The sequence below is a fragment of the Pristis pectinata genome, chromosome 8, assembly GCF_009764475.1.
Source record: "Pristis pectinata isolate sPriPec2 chromosome 8, sPriPec2.1.pri, whole genome shotgun sequence".
NCBI lineage: Eukaryota > Metazoa > Chordata > Chondrichthyes > Rhinopristiformes > Pristidae > Pristis > Pristis pectinata.
In genome coordinates, this window is record NC_067412.1 from 11,389,761 (window position 1) to 11,403,884 (window position 14,124).

General features: G+C 43.0%; 1 protein-coding gene across 7 annotated transcripts in view; it reads right to left on the reverse strand.

The window, feature by feature from the left end:
* Positions 1 to 14,124, reverse strand: part of septin12 (septin 12) — a 353,537-nt gene that overhangs the window by 135,219 nt on the left and 204,194 nt on the right. Inside the window, exon 1 of one of the 7 annotated variants that reach the window (XM_052021384.1) lies at positions 5,055 to 5,276. The exons of the other annotated variants lie outside the window; for them this stretch is intronic. The gene's annotated coding sequence lies outside the window, so the exon portion shown is untranslated. Of the gene's footprint in view, positions 1 to 5,054; positions 5,277 to 14,124 lie in introns of those variants that run through there. 7 annotated transcript variants of the gene reach the window in all.

Genomic DNA, 14,124 nt, shown 5'->3' on the forward strand with positions numbered 1-14,124 from the left:
AGTTGCTATATCAGGCTGAAATGCAACCCGTCAGGATACTTCTTATAGCGCATCTGCAGAAGATGGAGAAAATCCTCGTGGACAAGCCGAATCTTCTCAGATGCCTAAGAAAATACATACACTGATGTGCCTTCTTGATCAGCGTGCCCCCTTACCAAACTACAATCTAAAGGATTGGGAAATGTATATTAGGCAAGCTTAGCAAGGGATGTACTTGGCTCATTTTCCCTTCAATCACGGTTTTCAACAATTCCACAGTTAACTTGTCTCCTCTCAGATGGTGTGATCCCAGTTTTCAGTGAGGGACGTGGAGCTATCAATGGGGGTCAGTGGCAAAAGCTCCCCCCTCACCAAAGGCAACGTCAGCAGCTTGAAGGAAAAGCTGCCAGCTACCCACTCCAGCTGGCCACAGAGTCAGTGAGGAGAGCTTTACAAGGGCTAGCACTTTGGTATCAGTGCTGTTTTTCCATCACCTCCTGAATGATGCAGCTCTGCACATCCACAAAGTGAAGTCAGGCCTTGAGATGTAACTCTGCCCCGTGCCCAGTCCTCTTTGGTATTGAAGGTGACTGCACAAGTAGTCTATCAGACTCAGCTGTACGTAAGGAGGTACACCAATTGTCTTTAATTATCCATTCAAAGCCTGATCCAAACATGGTTCATGGGCAGCAGACACCAAATGCCACACTTACATTTTACTGGTTGTGTTAGAATTCCACTTGATCTAAAGTAAATTATAGAGCCCTTTAGCCCAACTGGTCCACACCAATCAAGATTCCCATCTAAGCTAATCCCATTTGCCCATGTTTGACCCATATCCCTCTAAACCTTTCCTATCCATGTACCTGTCCAAGTACCTTTTAAATGTTATTGTACCTGCCTCAATCACTTCCACTGGCAGGTCATTCCATATTCTGACCACTCTCTGGGTGAAAAAGTTGCCCCTATTAAATCGCTCCCCTCTCACCTTAAATCTATGCCCTAGGTTTTGGGTTCCCCAAACCTGGGAAAAAGACTGTGCACTTTCACCCTATCTATTTCATTGTTGGCAACACAACAATATTGTTGTTTTGCTCCAAATCTGTCCCGACCTTTACCTCTCTCTTCCATGGTTGAATGACCTGATAGAAGTTTATAAAGTTTTGAGAGGCATAGATAGGGTAGACAGTCAGAATCTCTTTCCCAGGGTAGAAATGATGAATACTACAGGGCATGCATTTAAGGTGAGAGGGGGGAAAAGTTTACAGGAGATGTGCGGGGCAAGTTTTTTTTTTGAAAACAGAGTGGTCGGTGTCTGGAACATGCTGCCAGGGGGTGGTGGAACTGACGTTCAAGAGGCTTTTTGAAATGCTGGGAATGGAGGGTAATGGATTATGTGCAGGCAGAAGGGATTAGGTTAATTTGGCGTCATGGTTGGCACAGACATTGTGGGCTGAAGGGCCTGTTCTTGTGCTACGTGCTGTGTTCCTGTGCCTGTTCCTATGTTCTATGAATGAGTTGTTCTGATTTCATGTGCTAGAGAGTGTACTACTGCTGTGGCTCAGAGGGTTAAATGCCTTCCTTCTTAATCAAGTTTGTGCATTCAAGACCCACACTGGGCTCACGAGTAGAAAAGCCAAGGCTGACCCTCCAAGGGAGTGCAGCCTTCGATGAGATGTTAAAACTTCTGCCCTGTCACAAAGGATCCCATGATGGAGCCACAAGAGACAGCAGATGCTGGAATCTGGAGCAAAAACAAAATCAAACTGCTGGAGCAACCCAATGGGTCAGGCAGCATCTGTAGAGGGAAATGGACAGTCCACTGTCCATTCCTCCCCTCCCGCCTCCCCACGGATGCCATGAAGCTGTTTTAAGGAAAGGAGTAATCCCTGCTGTCCTGGTCAATATTTGTTCCTGAAATTATCATCAGTAATGAATACATTACCCACTCACTCAGTTTGCTATGTGCAAATTAACTGCTGCCTTTCCTGTGTCAAGTAGCACACAGTCTGCTGAGTTGGACTAATGACCTGCAGGCCATGTTGTTAAATAAGGCAAGCACTACTACGAAGGAAATAGAACATTCTCATGCCATCTTGGCTGACTATAGGAGGAAATGTAGATACCCAGCTGCCATGAACACTGCATGGAAAAAATTATTTCAGCAGCATAATCTGAATGTGAATGAGTCATTATTTTTTCCCTGCACTGCACAATGTCTGCTCTTCTAAAGCTCTTTGCTGCCTGAAACATGTTTTGGTGCATGAAAAGGTGCTGTAGAAATGCAAGCCTTTTCTTACAAAGCAAGGTCAGGTTACAGCCTTAGCTCATTGTAGCCCTCACCCTAAATCCCAACGTCTCGTGAGTGCCGCAACGAATGGGTTGCTGTTGACTCTAACGTGGTGGTTGCTAAGCAACTCCACACAGGAAAAAAAGCTGCCATAGAAGCTGTGTGTTCTGCTTTAGATTTTCTAGATTCGGTACAGGTGTTTGACCCTGGAGAGAAGACACAGCAATGGTAAAACCACAGTCCTTACAGGAAGCACTGGCACAATTCGCAGTGTATCTTCATTTCAGATTTGTGCAGTTTTGAAGAAAGTCCTCCAAATCAGAAAATGTAAAGCCAGTCTTCCTGCTACTACTTCTGGCTATCTCTGTTACATACTAATTAGGCATCCACAACAACGAGCTTGCAATGGCACTGACACAATGGAGGTGATTGCTTTCATCAGTCATATATTGCCCACAGTGTAAAACACCCCAGGGACCAGCTAGGCGGCTGCTCACAACCGGGAACAGATGCTGTAACCTAAACTTGCTATCGCTGACCCTGCCTGTATAATGGCACCAGAGACTAGCAAAACAGATGCTGTAATGGACTTGGCTGATAGAGCGGGGCCAATCATTTTCATTGGGAATCTGACTTCATTTTATTACACTGACAACTGTGACTCATTTGGGAGCACTCTCAGTTCTGCACCTGAATTGTTTGTTCTGATCTGCTCCAGAGGCTAGAGCACAAGAGTTTAGGCTGGTACTGTTGGGAGTTCTGGCTTTTTGATGAGATGTTAAACCAGGCTGTTGCCAGCTCTCTGGTGAATGTAGGAGATCCCATGTTACCATTTTGAAGAAAATCAGGGTGCTGCCCAAAATTTATCCATCATTTGTTTGTAAAAGCAGGTTATCTCATGGATTTTGCACTTTTTTTGTGGAAATTTGCAATACACAAATTGTCTGCCACATTCCTCACTTTACAGGCTGCGAACAATATTATAGAGATGCAAACCTCGTTACTCTTCTCACTGCAGAACTGAAGCAACACAGAATGCAACAAATTTGTCTCCTTTCATGCCCTCTGTCACCTGGTATGTGAAATCAGGCAGCAAAATCACGTTACTTGAGGCTTTGAAGGGTTAAAGAGAGGAAACAAGGAAAATAAATTTTCAGATTTCCGGAGCTGTGGAACAGAGGGACCCAAATGCACTAGTACATAGTTCGCTGAAAAGGCAAAGGCATCGCAGGTAGACAGGGCGGTGAAGGCAGTGTTTGGCACATTGGCCTTCATCAGTCAGGGCACTGAGTATAGGAGTTGGGACGTTATGTTACAGTTTGTACAAAATGTTGGCGAGTCCATACTTGGGAGTACTGTGTACAGTTTTGGTTGCCCTGTTATAGGAAAGGCATCATTAAAACTGGAAAGAGTGCAGAGAAGATTTACATGCCAAGGCACCTTAAAGGAGTGTTATCAAAAGAGCCAATCAAGGAGCTTTAAGATGGATGACCAAAACATTGATCACAGATAAAAGTTTTAAGGAGTAGCTTAAAAAGGAAGATAAAGAGGATGAGTGGTTTAAGAAGGGAATTCTAATGCAAAGACATCAACTCCTACAGAACCCTTGGCATTAAAAACACCTCCACGTGTACTCACCCTAAATGAGCAACCTTTAGAGTCTTGGCAAACCACACCATTTCTACCAGAGGTGGGGGGAGGGGATAAATTGAGGGATGATCGAGGCTTCAGCCTTGGAGGGCAGATATCTGGCAGTTTCAAGGGCTGAAGCAGGTTCTGATAGGGAAGGACAAGGCCACGGAAGGATTTGAAAACAAGCGCGGGAACTATAAGATCCGGCCATTGTTCAGTTGGGAGCCAGTGTAAATCAGCAAGCAGAGAATTGGAGCAAAATGGGATATAGCAGCGTAGAGAGCAGAGGATTGGACAACCTTAGATTTATGGAGTAGAATGAGGGAGATCCCCAAAGTGTGTTGGAATAGGCAGGTCTACAGTAGGCATAGGCATGAGCAAGGGTTTCCATCAGCTGATGGGGTAAGGGAGGGGCAGGTTTGGCTGACCGTACAAAAATAAAAGTTGGTAGACTGATGGATTTGCAGTCTACAGTTCAACACGAGGAAGCAGGCAAAAAAGGACTTGAAGGACTGAGAATTTTAAAAATTGCTATTTCAAAAAAAATAGTGGGCAACGAATCCAATTAAAAAAAACACAATAAAAAGACTTCAAAACACAGACAAAGGAGTCAGCAAGAATTAAAACCAAGCTCCTTCTGCAAGCTTTTGTTGCCAGTACAGCCCCAATCTACTCTCCGAAACCATCTGTTCCCTAGGGTTGGCTTCACTGCTTGTACCATGAATGCTGCTTCACACAGGCTGCAAGTATACTGACACAGACCTCATACAGATGCAATATCAGACTGGAGTCCAACAATTCGTAAAGAAGATGGAAACGTACAAAGGCAGATGCGATGTGCACAATTAGACTCAGCCAGGGTAAGGCCCAGTTTCCCTCAGCGCTAAATGCTCAACAATACTAACCCAACAATGGTTTGAACTACTACGCATCTCATGTAGATCAGCACAATACTGCGATACTCAAACAATGCACAAAATGGTTTGTGTGAGCTTGATTATCGAATTACACAGAAATGCAGCAGCACTTCAATAAAGCTAGTTCTTTTTTTGTATCTCTCTCCTGTTGGAGTACCACACTACCATGAAACCACAATCAAAAGAAAGGACCTGGTCTATTGAAGAAGGATCACAAAGCTCTTCACCAGACTTACCTTCCTCATCCAAGAGATTTGCTTTTCTCTTCCCCCTCCCCTCCCCCCTTCAATCGACTGAGTGCCGTTAATCTGATTTTTGGTCAGGCTCAGTTGTGGTCATGTCTGCAGCCTACGGAAGTCACAAATAATTATTCCAGCACGGTGCAAAGTCTGGTAAAGGATGAGCATGAGAATCGCTTCCTGCCTTGCAGTTTGCAGAGCCTCCTCTGATTGCTGCCTGCATCACACACAGACACACACATATACGCATGACCAGAATAGTAATAAAGGCCACATCAGGCTATGATTGCCCACTGAGATTTCTCCCTTTCCCTTTTTCTTCCCCTACACGTCCTTCTTGCCTTCATTGTTTGAATGCGTTCACATGAAACAGCCTAGCCTGCGAGTCCCATTGAACCCTTGACTCAGGCATCTGGCAAATGAGGAGGCAGAGAACCTTTAAGCTCACGTAGCTTTTAGTTCCTTCTCCCCAGAGCAGAATCTTACAAAGGCAGCTGGTCACAGTTTGGCTGAAAGATTTTTCATCTGTCTAGCTATCAGTTCTGCTGATGCAAAAAGCATTGGACAAAGATACATCACAAAACAGTCATTTGATTAAATTTCCATTTTTCTTTACAGTGTCACTTCAATGCTGGTCAATTCAGGTGAGCTCCAGTCCAGATTGTTTTGCCAGTTTAGAGACAATCGTCACCATCCCTGCACACAGCTTTATAAATTTGCCTAAATCCTTTCCCTAGTTTGATTCTTTGTTCCCTTTTACTGATCCTGCTGAAAAGATAATGGATTTCCACAGCCAGGCCAGAGACTCAATGGAAGATGGACAACCCACGAGCTGGAGTCACCGGTACTTTGTCAGAACAGTGAGTGCATGATTGTGGATCATTTATACTGCACGTGATCCCATTCATCTGGAGATCTGAACATGACAAGAAGTTGGCCTGTGACTGAACTGCAATCTGTTGAGGATGGCACAGTGGCGCAGCTCAGGATCGATGTGGAGTTTGCATGTTCACCCTGTGACCATGCAAGTTTCCTCTGGTTTCCTCCCACATCTCACAGACATACAGATTGGTAGGTTATAGCACTGTAAGTTGCCCCTAATGTGTAGGTGGGTGGTAGAATCTGTCAAGTCAAATGAGGTAGAAGTACAATGAAAAACTTGCTTGTTGCAGCATCACAGGCACGTAGATTCAGTCACATATAGAACACAAGTTTGAAGGAGTTCAACCCAGAAAAGTGTGAAGTGAAGATCAAGTTTGAAGGGAGAATACAAGGTTAATGGCAGGACTCTTAGTGTGGAGGAACAGAGGGATCTTGGGGTCCACATCCATAGATCCTTCAAGGTTGCCGCACAGGTTGATAGGGTTGTTAAGAAGCCATATGGTGTGTTGACCTTTGTTAGTCAGGGTATTGAGTTCAAGAGCTGCCAGGTAATGTTGCAGCTCTATAAAGTTTTGGTAAGCACACAAAGTAATGTGTTCAGTTCTGTTCACCTCATTATAGGAAGGATGTGGAAGCTTTAAGAGAGGGTGAAGAGAAGATTTACCAGGGTGCTGCCTGGATTGAAGAGCATGTCTTCTGAGGATAGGTCGAGTGAGCTAGGGCTTTTATCTTTTGAATGAAGGAGCACGAGAGGTGACTTGATAGAGGTGTACAAGATGGTAAGAGGCATAGATCGAGTCGACAGTCAGAGACTTTTTCCCCAGGGCAAAAATGGCTCACACGAGGGGGCATAATTTTAAGGTGATTGGAGGAAGGTATTGGGGGGGGGGGGGGGGGGGGGGAGGGGGGGGGATTGTGAGAGACAGGTTTTATGTGCTACAAATTACTCATAAATTACACAAGGGGGAGTAAATGGGAATGTGTAGAGAATTAAATGGGATTGGTGTAGGAACAGTGCAAATGCATGCTTGACGGAATGGACTTGATGGGCTGAAAGGCCTATTTCCATGCTGTACAACCTTAACTTAAGGGAAAGAGGACTGACTTCTTCTTTCCAGATTTTTATACAAGGATAAAGTATCATTGTCAGATAGGAACCGACAGGCCTACTCTCTAAAGATTCAGCTAAAGTTGTAAGGGTTGTTTGAGGCCTTGAACATGCACAGGATTCATGGAAGTAACAGTTACTAATGAGCTGGACAACAGAAACCAGAGCATTCATCACTGGACCAACACCAGAAACCAGGTCAAAGTGCAAAACAGATCCACTGCAACCTGAGTAAACGAGCCACAGCTAAGATATTCAACGAAGTAAAATTATAAACTTTTACCCTATTTTGCATCCTTCACTACTCTTGTGAGATAATCAGTGCAATTTCACTGAGTAAATCAGTGTAATGGAATCCCTTGGTGTTGTCCTCAGAAGATTACAAGTATTGAAATTTAAAACAGATTCGATGTTGATTTGCGTGCAGCTCTGGGACTTGAACCCTCCAACTCTACACATGTAAAGCACATTATATATGAATGAGGGGCAGAGGTGGGCCACTCAGCCCCTTGAGCCTGCTCCACCATTCAATGTTCATGGCTCAAATCAACATTCCAGTCTCCATGTGGTGACCTTCAACCCACTGCTTGTTAAATATCTGTCTACCTCTGCCTTAAAAATCTTTAACAACCGTTTCCACTGACCTTTGAGGAAGAGAGTTCCAAAGACTCACAACCGTCTGAGAGGAAAAAAATTTCACCTTATCCGACATAAATGGGTGACCCCTTATTTTCAAATAGTGACCTGTAGTTCTAGGTTTTCCCACAAGCTGAAATATCCTCTCCATATCCACCCTGTCAGGACCCCTCAGGATCTCATCCATTTTAACCAAGTCCCCTCTCTCACTCCCCTAAACTCCAGTGGATACAAGTCTGGCCTGTCCAACCTTTCCTCACAAGTTGACCCACCCATTCTAAGTTTCAGTCTAGTAAACTTTCTCTTAGCTGCTTTGAATGCATGAACACTCTTCCCTAAATAAATTAGGGCAAGTCCAGGACTAGAGGGCACAGTCTTAGAGTTAGAGGGTACCGGTTTAAAACAGAAATGAGGAGAAATTCCTTTAGCCAGAAGGTAGTGAATTTATGGAATTCTTTGCCACATACAGCTGTGGAGGCCCGATCATTGGGGGCGTTTGAGGAGGAGATTGATAGGTATCTAATTAGTCAAGGTATCAAGGGATATGGGGATAAGGCCGGAAACTGGGGCTAGATAGAAATAGTTTTAGTTTAGCTCATGGAGCAAATGCGATGGGCCAAATAGCCTACTTCTGCTCCTTTGTCTTGTGATCTTGTAATAGTGTACACAATACTCCAACATCCTACATAATTTAAGAATAACCTCCCTATTCTTGTGGTAATAAAAAACATTGTTACCTTCTCTAATTACTTACTATACCTGCACGCTAGTCTTCTGTGAATCATGCACTAGGATTCCCAGATCCCTCTACACCTTAGAGCTCTGCAATCTCTCACCACTTACAATAATATGCATTTTTAAAAAATCTCTTAAAATGGAAATTTCACATGTTCCCACATTATACACTATCTGCCAGATCTTTACCTGCTCATTTAACCTATCCATATCCCTTTGTAGCCTCCTTAAGCCCTCTTCCTAGCTTACATTCTTGCCTTTGTGTCATCAGTATATATAGCAAACAAATTTTCAGCCCCTTCATCATCAATTGTACAAAATTGTAAAAAGGACTCAATACCAATTCCTATGCACGTCACTCATTACATCTTACCAATCAGAAAAAAAGACCGATTTATGCCTACTGTTTCATGTCAGCCAGTTTTCTGCCCACAACAATGTCACTTCTTACAATATTAGCTTTTATTTTCACAAAAACCTTTGATGTGGCATTTTAATTAAATGGCTTTCTGGAAATTTCACATCCTCTGATTCCCCTTTATCTAGAGCACATGTTATTTCTTCAAATAAAACACCAATGATTTCCCTTTCATCAAACCATGTTGACTTTGCCCAATTACTTTTAATTTTCCCGAGTGTCCTTTAATAACTAACATTTCACTGATGATTTCTGTTAACTGGTCTATAATTTCCTGCTTTCTGTGTTCTTCCATTTTTGAATAAAGGAGTTACATTTAATATTTTCCAATTTCATGAAACCTTCCCCAAATTTAGGGAATTTTGGAAAATTAAAACCAATGCATTAACTGTCCCACTAGCCTTTTAGTTTAAGATCCTAGGTTGAAGTTCACTAGGACTCAGGTGTCAGCTTGCAATATTACTCCCCTGATGACTGTAATATTCCCTAGCTTTCTCCTGCCTACCAATTCCTAATTTACAGCAAATGTAACTTGTATTCTCTAGTCAAGACTGAGGTAAAATACCTGTTTATTTCAAGAATTTTCTCCCCCTATTCACTTTAATATTAATTCCTCAATTTCTACAGGGCAAATAATCACATTATTACTCTTAAGATAAATATCCAAAGTAATTTTGAAAAATTTCATTCTCTATTTTTGTATTTCTAGTTAGTTTTATCTGTTACACTGATTTTTCCTTCTTTGTTAAACTTTTAGCCATTTGTTGTTTTTTCACATTCTGTCCAGTCTTCTGACCTGCCACCTGTTTATGCAACTATACATTTTCTTTCCAACTTTGATATTTCCTTGAACTTTTTTTTTAAGTTAACTACAGATGGTGGGTCCTCCCCATCGCATTTTGTTACCTATTCTATGTATTCTGAAAGATTCCAAATGTCTGCTATTGCATCTCAACCCGATTCCTTAATTGAATTTACCAGTTCAATTTTAGCTAGCTCTGATTTTATGCCCTCATAACTGCTGATTATTTTGAAATATCGGTCTTGGACCTGGACTAAAATCATAAATGAAATCTTTCTGCTGGTCTTCGTCTTGGCACCAGTACATCTGTCATGTCCATTGTCCAAATATCTCACCTCATCTCCAGCCCCTTTCTGGTTTTACTTGCTGTTAGACTTTAAAAATGTGGATGTTAATTACCTACTTGGTAAAACACACAGGAATACAAGAACACAGGAGCAGGAGTAGGCCACTCAGTCCCTCAAGCTTGCCTCACCATTCAATATGATCAAGGCAGATTTATGCTGGCCTCTTCTGCGCTAAAACATCAGCACCACCTGGCATCATTTAGTTGTAACCCGCAGACAATGTCATCTTTCACAGGAATATTCCACACCCATACAGAAAGAATTTAGCGTCTATTTGTGATGTGAGGTTGTCCTAAGCATAGCTAATTGTACATCTGCTTTATGCTGTGGTCAGTTGCTTGAGACTGAAGAATCCATTTTGAAAAGCTTTCTGAACCCACAAAGAGCTATGAAGGCAGTTGCAATAGTTTCCCTAGGACTGTGGTCAGAGTCTGCTAGTTGACCTTAAACAAAAGTTCAGTGTATATGTTCAAGCCAATTTTCAACTGGAAGTTGCCAGTCACCCATTCAACAAGCTGGTGGCACTTCTAGTGGGGGGAGCCCAGAACAACCAGGGGTTCAGGGGCAACTTCAGGATTCATACAAAAGAGTGGCAAAGATCTGAAACCCTCTCGCCCTTAAGAAAGCTGTGGAGACTAGAGCTCAGTATCCAAATTGTTTGATTTTTGATGGATGAGGTATTCAGGGACATGAAGGCCACAATTTGCCTGAAATAGGTTGTGTATACAAACTTAAATTTGTTGGCTTTTGGAGAGGCATGTGTCAATGGAGTGAAAATATGCACACCTCCCCACAATCTCAGGTTAAACCTCTGCCCTGTTCCTCTGGATGATCACTGGGGCTGCTTCCCCACCCCACCCATAGGCAGATCCCAGGTTTCGGAACAGCAGACTCAAGGGGTTGAATGGCCTAACCTCGTTCATATATGCATAATAGCTCCCAATGCAGCCTTCAGCTGTCATCTACATTGTCTAACACAAAAGGGCAGATTTCACATCACAAAACAAACTCAGACATCAAACTGAACTGTCAGATCATCAGCAAGGCAGCCAGATCAACCTGTGATAGAGTGACAAATGCCTTTAAGATGTATATAGAAGAAATAAAAATTTGCACCCAATCTTGCTTGGGTTTGGGAATGGTGGATTAAAACAGCAGGTGAATATAAGAGAAGAATAAAATGCTAAAAAGGAGTAAAGCATAAGAAACAAAGAGAGGAAAGGCTGTAAATGGTTATGTGTATGGTGAGGATCTAATCCTGTGACACAGGATAAGTCATCTTAAACCAAGATGGCTTTGAGAGCAATGGTGAGCAAGGCATTAGGACCAAACCAGGCAGGGGGCTAGAGGCACAGAGAGAAACTAGAGGTCACCATCTGGCCTGAGTGGAATTGGGGAGAAGCCAACTATTTCCAGTATTGGAACATTTCATATCATCTCATATTTCCTGACAACAGAGGTCATTTCAGCCCATGGAGTCTATGCTTTATGAACTGGCAATCTCACTCTCCTAATTTTCCCAGTAACCTATTCTCACCATACCCCCTTCAGGATTCTCCCACTCACCTACACACCGAGGGGGCAATTAACCTACCAACCCACACACCTTGACAGGACGGAGGCTGAGAGGCTGTTTCCCTTGGCCAGAGAGTCTACAACCACTAGCTGTTGTTTTAGGATAAGGGGTCCGCTATTTAAAGCTGAGAAAGACAAGGTCAAAGACTGGGAGGGATTAAAACAGGAAGGCCAAATAATAAAAAGTTGCACACTGCAGTGCTGGTTACTTTGCAATGGATACAAACCATGCCGGAGATCGGGTAGTGACATTGAGCCAGTTCTACCCTCAACTTGCCAAAGCTAGTACTTGCATGCCAGAAGCTAGTACAGGTTCCCTCACAGGAGAATTAAAGGTAGAAAGTATCCTATCCAGATGCATCACAGCTTGGTATGGCAACTGCTCTGCCCAAGACCCCAAGAAATTGCAGCTAGTTGTGAATGCAGCCCAGTCCATCAACAAAAACCAGCTCCCCCTCCATTGACTCTGTCTACATTTCCCAATGCCTCAGGAAAGCAGCTAACATAGTCAAGGACCCCTCCCACTCCAGTCAGTCATTCTCCCTTCTTTCCCCTCTCACTGGGCAGAATATACAAAAGCTTGAGAACACATACCACCAGGCTCAAGGACAACTTCTATCCTGCTGTTATAAGTCTCTTGAATGGACCTCTTATATAATAAAGATGAACTCTTGATCTCTCAATTTACCTTATCGTGGCCCTTGCACTTTGACTACCTGCACTGCATTTTCTTTGTATGGTAACACAATATTCTGCATTCTGTTCATTTTTCCCTTTTGTACTACCCAATGTATGGAATGATCTGTCTAGATGGCATGTAAATGAGAGCTTTTCACTGCATCCCAGTACATGTGACAATAATAAACCAATTACAAACATGTGCAAGGTGAGCCCTGCAGAGGAAATAAACCATGCACACTTTGAACTGAGCACAAAATAAAACTAGCAATTCATAGCCGAATTATTCCTGTTCCAGTTTTAAAGAAAGACCTCCCATACTCAAGGCATCTTCACTTTCTATTTTAGGATGCTTCATAGCCAACTTTTAAAATGGAGTGGGATATGTGGCAGTCACTTTGAACACAGCAAGGTAACAGCAATGAACTGAACAGCAAGCTCATCTGGTTTTCTTTAAGCATTGGTTGAGAGAGAGAGAAAGGCTTGACGGGAACTTGGGGAGAAAACCCTTAGCCACTGCCCCCTCCCCCCACCCCCACAAACCAGCTTCTTAGTGACTGGATATCCTTTATGTTCACTGAGAGGAGAGACAGGCTATAGTTGGTCTGTAATGTTTCAGTCAAATGAAAGCATCGCCTTCTCCTCTTAATGTTTGTGTGTAAGTATCATGAGTGAGGCTTGAATCCACAGGCTCTCGAGCCAGGGCTAACACCCCAGAGACTAATAAGCTTTGCCAAACATCACAAAATGTGGCCCCAGCCACATTGCTATGTGAGCAAGGCGGTTGTCGGACAGAATACAATCAAACCACATGATATTGTATGTAGAGTCTGCCCAGAAAATGTCAAGCAGCGTTTGGGTCCTCAGCAGAAGCTCACCTTCCCCAACCCCATAACACAGACTTTGATCGGGAAGTAAAGTGGGTGAAAATTCACATCGAAAAATGACCCAAACCAACAGGCACAACTGGAGCTGATGGGATAGTCCCTGGTCAGACCCATCACCTTCCACCCCAGACCCAAAGCTAACGTTGCACAAACAGTTTATCAACAGGGGCTCCTCATTGGTAATTGCCTTTTTTTCTTAAAGAATGCACCACCTCAAGATGTGATGCGACAAAGGTGTTGAGCATTCATGAAAGTTAGCCTTTAGGCCCTAGAAATTAAAGGACGTTCAGGATGAAGCGTTTGAAATAATGAAAGGGACTATCAATGCAGCCAAGGATCTGGGATCTTTCAGTGCTGTAAAATTCCAAATAAATCATAAAAGTGGCTCCTACTACTCCTGACGTTCCTTGAGAAGACAGGTCCGTGTTAAGCACATGGTGGAAGGAGTATGGTAAGACTGCTTGTGGAGTTTTTTTTGGGTCGGATCTTGGGATTTGCTACAGGTGGTACTTCATTCACACTTCTGAGCTCCAAACCCTGGTGCCACCAATAGAATTGTAAATCCAGATTTTTATTTCCCTTGGGTTTGCCACCTGGATAAGGGTACAGGCCATCCCCAGGTACAGGTTCCATTTTTACAGATGTCCACAAGTTGATAAGTTGGAAAATACACAAAAATTGCTTGCTATGGTAACCCTAACCTCCACAGTATTGTAATGTATGGCATCAAAAACACACAAGACTGATACAAAAGAACAATTGCTAAAAGTGGAGAAAGGTGACTAGTTCTGCCATTCATAAAAATGTACATACGTCAGACTTTTGAATTTAGTCATATTATGGGAGCTTGTTTGTATGTAGGGGTGTTCATAAGTCAGGCATTTATATAACCCAGGGATGGCCTGTAAATGCCTGAAGAAATGCTGGCCTATTGAGTAAATCAAAAGTGGCTCTCGATTATTTAGGGTTAGTTATTGCACAACTTAATTCAGTGTCCGA